Source organism: Lytechinus variegatus, chromosome 4, assembly GCF_018143015.1.
Source record: "Lytechinus variegatus isolate NC3 chromosome 4, Lvar_3.0, whole genome shotgun sequence".
NCBI classification, from domain to species: Eukaryota; Metazoa; Echinodermata; class Echinoidea; order Temnopleuroida; family Toxopneustidae; genus Lytechinus; species Lytechinus variegatus.
Genome location: NC_054743.1, coordinates 2,929,243 through 2,937,877, shown reverse-complemented (window position 1 = coordinate 2,937,877; position 8,635 = coordinate 2,929,243). Strand labels below are relative to the sequence as shown.

Here is an 8,635-nt window from a genome sequence, read left to right as displayed (position 1 = left end):
CCTGTTGTTGGGTGTCTGGAAAACGAAGACAGAAGACCGGGGCCATCGCATCCGTCTAGCTAAAATAAACCATTATTATATTCAGATCAAATTCAGGAATATTCTGATATTGGATATGTATTCAGTTATGATTGGTTGATAAGTTAATGATTAATTGTATGGATATCGTTATCAGCTAGGGCATAATTAATACATAACAATTATAACGTACAATACACCTCATACTGCGCAATCACGTACAAGCAGTCTCAACTTAACTGCCGTTTGCAACTACCATTGACATTACGCGTGTCCCCGGTCTTCGGTCTTCGTTTTCCAGACCTGTTGTTGGGTGTCTGGAAAACGAAGACAGAAGACCGGGGCCATCGCATCCGTCTAGCTAAAATAAACCATTATTATATTCAGATCAAATTCAGGAATATTCTGATATTGGATATGTAATGAATTATGATTGGTTAATGATTAATTGTATGGATATCGTAATGTGAATGATAATTGATTGAGCAATATATCGCGCTCAGCTCAGCTGGCATTAAAATTTTATACCATTGACATAACGCATGTCCCCGGTCTTCGATCTTCGTTTTCCAGACCTGTTGTTGGGTGTGTGGAAAACGAAGACAGAAGACCGGGGCCACACTCTAAAAACTGAAATATTAAATCCAACATTTTAAGTGTTAGATTTAACATTTAGCAAAGGTTGGAGGAGTGACAACCTTTTAAATGTTAATTCAACATTTCCAAAAATGTTACGAATCTAACATTTTTAAAGTGTTAGATGTAACATTAGGAAAATGTGTAAATACAATTTGTAAAATGTTGAAACAACATTCTAAAAATGTAATTTACTATTCGGAAAGGTTGCTTTCATGCGTTTTTAACTGAATGTTAATTTACCATTTTGGAAAATGTTACAAGTCTAACACTTTAAAGTCTTGAATATAACATTTGGAAAATGTTGAAAAATGATTTTTAATATGTTAAAATAACATTCCCACAAGTGTCATTTACCTTGCCAAGGTTGCTTTGGTGTGCATTTATTACATGGTGACCTCCTTTTCTGAAATTTTCAGAATGGTGTATTAACATGTGCAATTTGATGAAATTACATATTTAAATTGTGATTTGCCTTTTGCGAGGGTTGATAGGAGACTTTTTATACTTGGGATGGGAAATCGTACAAAAGGCAAAAATCAAACACTTTCAAAATGCAAACTTGACAATACATCTGACTAAAATGAAGAAACCTTTGGCTATAATGGAATAATTAAACTTGAAACATGCACAACTGGAATGATTGAGAAATAATGAAGTAACCTAAATGCACCAAGGCAATTGTAATTCATTTTCTTTATTGCAAAATCAGTTTGATAACACAGAAACAATTAACTTGCATAGATCAACTAGACTGTATTATCACTGAATTATATTTTAATTTGTAAGCAATTCACATACATAGTCAAATGAGGAACAATTTAACAATTGAATCTGTAATAGATGTCCAAATAATACAGCATATTATGTACAATATTATAAAACAATTGATTTGAATTATTCTTGAATTGTTTGAATTGAAACTAATTGAATTAATTCAGACAAGTAAAATATATACATGTCTCTGGAAAAGCTAAAAAGGTTTTTTTTAACCCATACAGGTTTGCTTCCTGGATAACAATATAAAAATGTATGACATAAACATAATTACACACAATATAAACATAAAAACTGTGAAAGGAAAATTGTATTATAAATAGATGAGGATTATTTCTAAAACTGAATATACCATTTACAAGTTTATAAAAAACAATTGGAGTTATTTACGTCTGATTCCAAATGTATTCAAACTCAGTTTTTGTAATAAATCACTGTTAACTTGTGTTTCAGTCTTTACAAATAATTATTATATACCGTTTCTGCATCTTGTTTAGAGGGCCTCTGAACAAATCTATATAGTGTATGCATTGTTATCTAACTTCGGTTCAAAGTATAAATGAAAATTGTTCCGAAATACTTTGGATATAGTAGCCTATCAAATGTAGACCAAGTTCTATTTTTAAAGTTTTCTTTACCAAAACCATGAAAACTATACAAATTCCACTAACATTCATGTTAACCTTTGACCAATACCACTGATTGAGTGTAAAGTATATTTGTTTCCTTTCTGAACCCTGTTACATAAAAATATGGTATCTCTGCAAACTATCTTAACTACCATAGCAACCATAGCCAATCAAATTAAAAAATAATTGATGGTAGTTACGATAGTTTTGAGAGATACCATATTTTTATGCAACGGGGCCCTGGTCTATCTGTCATTTTGCCACTGGGATTTCCTTGATGAGCTGATGCCCTGAAAGAGTTTTCTTACATTGAGCCAAAGATCTTTATACCATAATACAATGGATTGCCATAATACAATATATTGCCTTCAAACCATTCAGGTCCAAATAATTACCAGAAAAGCTGGGAACATGCTCCATTACATGTCAACACAAATACTACTCAAGTAAGGATCAATACATTTCACCTGAAAAAACTTTCTTAACTGCCATCATATAAATGCATTCAAACACTGTTAATTGAAGATAATTAACTTGCAGAGTGATTTAACAGATAACAAATTTAGTATCTGCCATCACATTAAATGCATTCAACACTGTTAATTGAACACATTAAATTTCAAAATTGCACATTAATCTAACAGATAACAAATTTAGTAACTGCCATCACATTAAATGCATTCAACACTGTTAATTGAACACATTACATTTCAAAATTGCAGAGTAATCTAACAGTTGAAAATATCCTTATAAATATGATTAACATTCAGATACTTTCTCCAAAACTCTAACACTGTTAACTTTTTACCCATGCTACCGATTGAGTGTATTTATCTCCCGTCTGGTATGTCATTTTGCCACTCAACCCTCTCCGGCCGGGAGGGGGGCTGTAGCCCTTAACCTCAACAAGCTCTCGCTATGTTTCATGGCTTTTTAAGTCTATGCATCTTTTGAGACCATTAGCAGCCAATCCCTGCCTAAACAATTCAAAAATAGCCATGCTATACATGTATAGGGTCAATAAGCTAAAAAAGAAAGTAATAACAACCCCCAAAAAAACCCAAAGTATTTCACAACTTGTTGTTACAGCTTTAGCCTTTCCACCCATTTTAGTGAATAGACGGAAGAATGTATGGTGACTGCTTTTTGCTATATCTTTATTCAATATATCGGGCTTTGTCAGAAGTGGGACACCCTCCCCCTAAAATGAAGTTATCATTTCAATTAAACACCCCCCCCCATTCTTCCAAGGTTAGGAAAGTTATCCATTTCTGAAATGATCATAAATGTATGCAAAAGAGCAAGTGATTTGAGTATGAATCCTAATCAGACTGCTGAATTAATTTTTCCTTTTCTTTCAATTTTGGCACAAAGCACTTTTTGACACTCTGGACAAAAATGGTCACCGCTCGCTCAAGCAGCATTTGATAGAAGAGACTATAGAGTACCAAAAGCCATTAAAAAAAAATTATCTCCATATTTTGAAATGTGATTGTGAAAATTATTTTCAAAAGGGTTAATTTTTTTATATATATGCACTGTAAGAGATGTGTTCAAGGTAAATTTATTTAACATATACATTACTGACCAAGATTTTTTTCTTTTAAAAAATATGAGAATATCCTGGAATATTTGAGGATGAATAAACCCAAATTTATTCAACAGTGATCTTCCATTGATTATGGAATTGTGTACATTTAAAAAGTGAACATCCTCTATCAACTTAAACAGGGAAGAATGTTCCAAGTGGGAACAGAAAAAAATATCAGCCAGCAATTCATGAATACAAATGATCTTTGATCTTACCATGTGACCTCCACACCCTTTTGAGTTAATTACGCTCGTTTGAGGACAGGCAATACTGAAGTCAGTCATTTGTTTGCATTCACTTCCAAGGCAGTGATGCTTGCCATCATTTCTCTGGCATGGGCTGGAACTGCTTCTTGTCCACTTATGCCGTAAACAAAGTTCTGTATGAATGCAAAAAATCCCCAGAAAAATCCATAGACTTCATCTGCATAGTGGATGTTGAACAAGAATTGGACCTTAAACAGTTTGTCAACAGCCTCTGTGATGTCACCTTCGCAGGGGATAGCTAGATCATCCACAACAATGAAAAACTGAGATGAGTTGTTGTGATCTCCTATGCCCAAAAGGTATGGTTGTCTCCGCTTCTTGTCATTCATCTCTTCAGCCAGGTGGGATTCCACACTTGTACTGATCTAAAGGGGGATAATATAGGTAATATAAATGGAGACAAAAAGCAATTAGTCAAATGTGAAAGGCAAGAGCTCCTAGAAAATGCCAAAATCAGAAATCGAGAAGCATTTCTGTATTACACACATTTCAATTTTTGCAGGAGGAAAAGAAAAAGACCCCGCCCCTTCATCCGAAACTGCTGCATACCTCTACTTTACAATTCATTTCCGAACAAAGCGTCTTCATCTATCACTGGCACACAAAAATAGGGGAAAATAGACATTATTTCCCCATCACTTTGCTATTATATTTGGAAGACCCTATTCAAATTTTCAGGCTTATGATGGCACCAAATCTGTTATCAATTTTGTTTTTATTTATGAAATTTATTGATTGATGTTGTCTTTAGGGAGACAGGTACATGTAAACATATTCTTTTTAATCCCCTCTACAGCATTCATTTTCAAGAATGTGGCGTACGTCACTGGGGGACTCCAATAATTGCTAGGAACCCCCCCCCCCCCCTTCCCCCAACATACAAGTAACTTTGGATCCTTCTCCTGTTAATGACGATTCCTAGAAAGTTTAGTTTAAATCTGCCCATTGTTTCTGAAGAATATAGAAATGTAACCCCCCCCCCTTTTGTAGGAACCTAAGGGGGCCATCCTACATAGTTGCAATGAACAGCTTAATATATTCTTCAACAATAAAATATGGCTCAACTGTCATAATAAAACAGAATTATTTCTCTCCCTTTTTCCCTTGGGGGTACATGGTCCTTTCAAAAGACTGGGTCCCATACCATAAGAATGATTCTCACCACTTTGGGGTACAATCTGCTTACTGGTTCTGAAGAAGATGAAAATGTAATTTACCCCCGCCCCCCCCCCCCTCCCAATTTCATCCATCTTTATGGGCCCATTCCCCAAGGTGGTTTACCTAGGTATTGTCACATATTCTTTATCTATAATGTATCTACACAAAACATATCTTGACTGTAATGCTTCTGGGGCTGGAGGATATTTTTTTCCCTTGGGAGCCCAATCCCTGCCCCCCCCCCGGCCACATGACCAACCAGTTGTAGAGAAGATGAAAATGTAAAAGAAACATAATGACGACAGACAAGAATCGCAATAGCTCACTCGAGCCTTCAGCTCAGGTGAGCTAAAAAGGTGCTTAAATGTAAATTTTCCATTAGATTTCAATATTGTTTATAAAACCTTTTTGATTTATCAATTCAATGTAAACTTACTGGTCTAGTCACCAAAAAGTATCCCATGGAGTCTGCCAGTGAACTCTTCCTTCTTGCTGTTTGAGCTGGAACCATGTATATTGCCATGATGAATGAGAACAGTGCTATCTCGCCTTGCAAAATGATAGGGGGATATAAAGAAAAAGAAATGAACAACTAAATGCTAACAGATTGAAGAGTTTCAATGAGCTATTCAATACTTTGTAGGCATACCTTTTCATTATTTTAAGGAATCTAAACATCAAATAAAATATATGTACATTCTGAACTTTTCACTGCTTTGAGACGAACTTTTTGCACAGTAACATACATGTAGATGTCATAACATGTCACATTGCAATGGTATAATGATATTTTGATTTTGATAGTGCATTATCATAATAATGAGAAAGGGTAGGGGAATTTGTTTTAAATGTGCAAATTGGAGCTACTTACTAGGTGAAAATCTTGACCATTTCCGCAAACACAATAGTTGTCAGAAGGCATCTGGTTTCTGTCGTTATCGTCGAGTTTGTGTTATACTATTTCTTTCCCACGGGGATGCCTTTGGATAATATCCTTCACATTGAAGCACTGGAAAGAAATACAAGACAAAATACAGCAAACATAGAAATATTAAGACAAAGTAAAGCAAACCTAGAAATGTAAAACCAGGATTTACCCAGTTTTGCATAGCAAAATGCTTATATTTTGAAATAAACAAATTTCAGCTTGTGTCGCAATTTGAACGTATAGAAATTTTATCAAAAACTTCACTTGAACGATTTTGTCAAAAATTGCGCCTAAGCACATCTTTAAAGGTAAATTGCATCCTGAAGACCACAAGATGTACAACGTAGTGAATGCAAAAAACAGCATTAGTCTACTCTTTTAAAATTCATAACATGGCCTAGCTTTATTTATTGTGGTCTTTTAGAGGATAGGGGAGGTTGTTCCAAGCTCTCACCCTTTATGTGTTTGTGTGTGTTCTGTGAATCGCCTTCTCTCCATTGGACTAGTAGGTCTTATGCTTTAACTCCAGTACAAGGGTTTATTAACTAGTGACAAATCCCCCACATGATCCAATCATAATTTCAAGAAAAGTAGACACTTGTCAGTTTTGGCAACACTTTGATGGTAGGGCACATACCTTTGAAGATCCATTTTGTTATGCTGTCAGAATTGATCTCATGGAGCTGCTAGTGGAAGCCACTTCTTACCCACCACTGACGTTCCCTCGTTGGGCATCCTCCTTGTTTACAAGACAAAATCAGTCCAGGGCCATCAAACAAAGCATGGCATGATGTACATGTAAGCGAGAAAAGAGTTTACAAACACCATAAAATATCATATGACACAAAAACATTTCAAATTCATGTCTCATATGTTGCTCCCTATGCAAGAACATGATCAAAGGCTCACCTTGTTAAGCTGGTACTTCAGCATTTGGATGGCCACACCAAGCCCTAGTACATGTATTAGAATTTAGATAAAACAAACAGAATAAAAAAAAGAAATGTAGAAGTAGCATTTTTGTGAATCTTAAATAAATTTGCATATCTAGTGAATTTGATAATTCTGTGTAGAAGTTTGGAATCTCCCCCCCCCCCCCCAGCCCTATTCGATAAAACAGAATAAAAATCTGCTAAGGAATGTAGAAGTAGCATTTTTCGTGCACTTTGAATGTGTCGTAGATTTGTACATTATCTACTTGTACTGAATTTGAGAAATCTGTTTGGATGCCCCCATTAAAATAAGCTCTATTAGAATTTAGATAAAACAGCATAAAGTAGAAGTAGATTTTTTGTGAATATTCAATAAATTTGATTAAATTTGCATATCCAATCAATGTAGAAGCAGCATTGTTTATGAACTTTGAATAATTTTTCATAAATTTGCATATGTGTTTGAATCTGTGTAGAAGTTTGGATGCCCCCCCCCCCCCACCAAGCCCTATTAGAATTTAGATAGAACAGGATAAAAATCTGAATTAGCATCTTTGTCAATCTTTAATAAATTTCCAGAAATTTGCATATCTAATGAATTTGAGAATTCTGTGTAGAACTAGAAGTTTGGTAGGCCCAAACAAGCCATTTCAAATAAAACATACAAGATCAAAATCAGCTGCAAAATAGAGAAGTAGCATTTACAGTATTTATGAAGAATTTTGCATAAATTTATATAATGATCTAAATGAATGAGAGAATTCTGTGTAACTTCTTCATTTTGGGATTATACAATATCTCATTTGATATCATACCAGTTCCTTTAAAAGCACCTTTATCACCTAGATCTAGATAAATCAATTTTCATGCTGTTGCAAGCCTTTTTATGCATATTTTTCGTTAAATTACCAATTCATCTACTGCCAAATCGTCCACCCATCGCATGATCTAGTACCTTCATGTAGTCTAATGCCATTTCGTTCAACATTTCGTCTAACATCCATTTGGTCTAATAATCACTTTGTTTAATCACCAGGTTGTCTATGACCAGTTGGTACCCATTTTCCTTTCATTCATTTTGTCTGATTAACAAGAGTCCAATTAGAGTTAGACCAACTGGTATAATGGACCAATTAGCCCAGATGAAATGGTAAGTTGTCGAATGGCAATTAGACCGTGTGGATATAGTGGACGAACTGACACTAGACCAAATGATAGTAGACGAGTTGGTAATTGGACGAATTGGCATAAAACCAATAAGTAATAAATAAACATAGATTAAGGATATTTCCCATTACATAGCCCCAGGATCCCCCATTCACTTTGCATATATTGGGGGTCCTAAACTAAAGTAAAGCTGTGCAGGTCCTTGCACCCTGCAAAAATATGCACAATACGAAGAATTCAGAGGGCAAAATTTCTGCTGTGAATAGCAACCAGATTGCCATTTGTTTGCCAGAAAGAATGAGTCATTTTCCTTTATTTTTGGTGATATTTATCATTATTTAAAACTCGAGGTGAAAATCACTTAATTCAGTCAGCTTCATAATCAAGATTTAGAATTACATTAATTTAATACGTGTGCGCAGTTCTACATGTAGGACCCCTTTCACTACGACAACCAAATTTGACATGGGTGTCGATGGTGACTTCAATTGTTACTGATATTTGTCCGTCATAATTTTTTTCAGGGATTTAAT

At 34.8% G+C, this 8,635-nt stretch overlaps 1 long non-coding RNA gene across 1 annotated transcript; it reads right to left on the bottom strand.

Moving 5' to 3' along the window:
• Positions 1 to 1,335: 1,335 nt before the first annotated feature.
• Positions 1,336 to 6,690, bottom strand: LOC121413212. Its single transcript, XR_005969711.1, has 4 exons — positions 6,641 to 6,690; positions 5,947 to 6,084; positions 5,512 to 5,624; positions 1,336 to 4,282 (listed from the first exon to the last, which is right to left on the bottom strand). It is a non-coding gene; the product is annotated as an uncharacterized LOC121413212 (long non-coding RNA).
• Between the last annotated feature and the right edge of the window lie 1,945 nt (positions 6,691 to 8,635).